The following is a 3,515-nucleotide window of genomic DNA, read 5'->3' on the forward strand; positions in this document are numbered from 1 at the left end:
ACGCTCCAAATACGGAAGCACCTAAATACATAAAACAATCAACAACAGAAACAATCTGATTGATAAGAATGTGCTAATAGCAGGGGACTTTAATACTCCACTTACAGCATTGCATAGATCAACTACACAGAAAATCACTAAAGACACAATGGACTTGAATGACACATTGGACCAGATGGATTTGACAGATATATTTAGAACTCTACATCCTGAGGCCATGGAATTCACTTTCTTCTCAAGTGCGCATGGCACATTCTCCAAGATAGATCACATACTGGGACATAAAGCGGCCCTCAATAAATATAAAAGAATTGAGATCTTACCATGCATACTTTCTGATCACAATGCATTGAAACTTGAAATCAACCACAGGAAGAAGTCGGGGAAACCTCCAAAACCATGAAGGTTAAAGAACACCCTACTAAAGAATGAATGGGACAATCAGGCAATTAGAGAAGAAATGTAAAAATAGATGAAAACAAATGAAAATGAAAATACGACAATACAAAGTCTATGGGATGAAACACAGGCAGTCCTAAGAGGAAAGTAAATTCCACTCCAGGCCTATTTCAAGAAATTAGAAAAAATGCAAGTACAAAATCTAACAGCTCACCTAAAGGAACTAGAAGGAGAGCAACAAGAGCACCCCAAAACCAGTAGGAGAAGAGAAATAATAAAAATCAGGGCAGAAATAAACAATATAGAAAGAAAAGAAAGAGTTGAGCAGATCAATGAAACCAAGAGTTGGTTTTTTGAAAAAGTAAACAAAATTGACAAACCTCTAGCCAGGCTTCTCAAAAAGAAAAGAGAGATCACTCAAATAGACAAAGTCATGAATGAAAAATGACTTATTAAAATCAACAACTCAGAAATATAAGTAATTATTAGGGAATACTATGAAAAATTATATGCCAACAAACTGGACAGTTTAGAAGAAAGGGACAAATTCCTAAACACACACTCATTACCAAAATTCACACAGGAAGAGATAGAAAATCTGAACAGACCCATAACTAGTGAAGAAATGGAATCAGTTATCAAAAATCTCGCAACAAATAAGAGCCCTGGGCCAGATGGCTTCCCTGGGGAATTCTACCAGACATTTAAAACAGAGTTAATACCCATTCTTCTCAAGAGATTCCAAAACATAGAAATGGAAGGAAAACTTCTGGACTCATTTAATGAAGCTAGCATCACTTTGATTCCCAAGCCAGACAGAGACCCAGCAAGAAAAGAGAACTACAGGCCAATATCCTTGATGAATACAGATGCAAAAATCCTCAACAAGATACTTGCAAATCGAATTCAACAGCATAGAAAGAATTATCCACATATAGGTGGATTAGGAGGAAGCTAATGGAGGACCATGAGGGAGAAGAAGGGGGAAGATAGTCGGGAAGAGGGAGGGAGGCAAACCATGAGAGACTCTTGAATGCTGAGAACAAACTGAAGGCTGATGGGGATAGAGAAGAGGGGAAGTGGGGTGTTGGGCATGGAGGAGGGCACTTGTTGGGATGAGCACTGGTTGTTTTATCAAAACCAACTTGACAATAAACTATTAAAAAATAAATATATAAAATCTTTATAAATAAATAAATAAAAGTTTATTTTGTCTAAGTATGGCTAGTCCAGCATTCTTTTGACATCCATTAGCATGTTAGATGGATCTCAATCTCCTTACTTTCAATCTGCAAATGAATTTAGGTCTAAAATTAGTCTCTTTTACACAGCATATAGATGTGTTTTGCTTTGTTTTTTTATCCATTTTGATACCTTAATGTATTTTGATTGGAGCATTTAGTCCATTTACATTTAGAGTGATTATTGAAATATGAATTTAGGTCATTTTCTTACCTGTAGAGTTGGTGTTTCTTGTGGAATAGCTTTCAACCACTGACTATTGCATATTATGATATCTGTAGGCTTGTTATATATGGCCTTTATTATGTTGATGCATCTTCATTCTATATACAATTTATTAAGTTTTTATTATGAAAGGGTTTGCATTTTTTAAAAAATTTATTTCTGAGTGAGAGAAACAGCGTGAACAGGGGAGGGCCAGAGAGAGAGGGAGACACAGAATCCAAAAACAGGCTCTAGGCTTTGAGCTAGCTGTCATCACACAGCCTGATGTGGGGCTCGAACCCAGGAACCGTGAGATCATGACCTGAGCCGAAGTTGGATACTTAACTAACTGAGCCACCCAGGCTCCCCTGAAGAGGTTTGCATTTTCTCAAATGATTTTTCTGCGACTGTTGAGAGGATCATATGATTTTTATTTTTAAACACAAAGCCCGATAAGGTGCTCAAACTCACAAACTATGAGAGCATGACCTGAGCCAAAGTTAGATGCTTAACCAACTGAGTCACTGAAGACCCCAATAAGGGCTTATTCTTAAGCATCTTATTTTACAACTTGCTCTTCATTTATAACATTCTATGTATGTGGTGTGCCATATCTGTTGATTTGCGTATGGTGAACTATCCTTGCATTCCAGGGATAAATCCCACTTTATCACAGTGCACGATTTTTCTTTTACTTATTTATTTATTTTTATTTTTTTAAAAATAGTTTATTGTCAGGTTGGTTTCCATATAACACCCAGTGCTAATCCCCACAAGTGCCTCCCTCCGTGCCCTTCCCCTCTCCCCCTCCCACATCCATCAGTCCAAAGTTTTTGTCAGCATTCAAGAGTCTCTCATGGTTTGCCTCTCCCCCTTCCCCCCACCATTCCCCCCTTCCTCTCCCCAATGGTCTTCAGTTAAGTTCCTCCTAATCCTCCTATACGTGCAAACATATGATATTGGTCCTTCTCTGCCTGACTTATTTCGCTCAGCANAACGGATATTGTTGAGGATGAGAAAGAGGAACCCTTTTACACTGCTGATGGGGATGCAAACTGGTGTAGTGACTCTGGAAAACAGTATGAAATTTCCTCAAAAAATTAAAAATAGAGCTAACCTATGACCCAGCATTTGCACTACTACGTATTTATTGAAAGGATACAAAATTGCCGAAAGGAAGGGGTTATATGCACCCCAATGTTTATAGCAGCACTATCAATAATAGCCAAAGGATGGAAACAGCCCAAATGTCCATCACCTGATGAATGTATAAGAAGATGTGGTATATATACACAATGGAATATTACTCAGTGATCAAAAAGAATGAAATCTTGCCATTTGCAACAATGTGGATGGAATTAGAATACACTATGCTAAATGAAATCAGTCAAAGAAGGATAAATATGATATGATTTCACTCTTTTTTTGGTGTGTGTGTGTTTTAAAAATAGTTTATTGTCAAGTTGGTTTCCATATAACACCCAGTGCTCATTCCCACAAGTGCCCTCCTCCAAGCTCATCACCCCCCTTCCCATCTCTCCACCCCCATCAGTCCTCAGTTTGTTCTCAGCATTCAAGAGTCTCTCATATAATTTCACTCTTATGTGGAATTTAAGAATTGAAACAAATGAACATAGGGGAAGGGAAGGAAAAATAAGATAAAAACAGAG

Source organism: Crocuta crocuta, unplaced genomic scaffold (assembly GCF_008692635.1).
Source record: "Crocuta crocuta isolate KB4526 unplaced genomic scaffold, BGI_CrCroc_1.0 scaffold1099, whole genome shotgun sequence".
Lineage (NCBI taxonomy): Eukaryota > Metazoa > Chordata > Mammalia > Carnivora > Hyaenidae > Crocuta > Crocuta crocuta.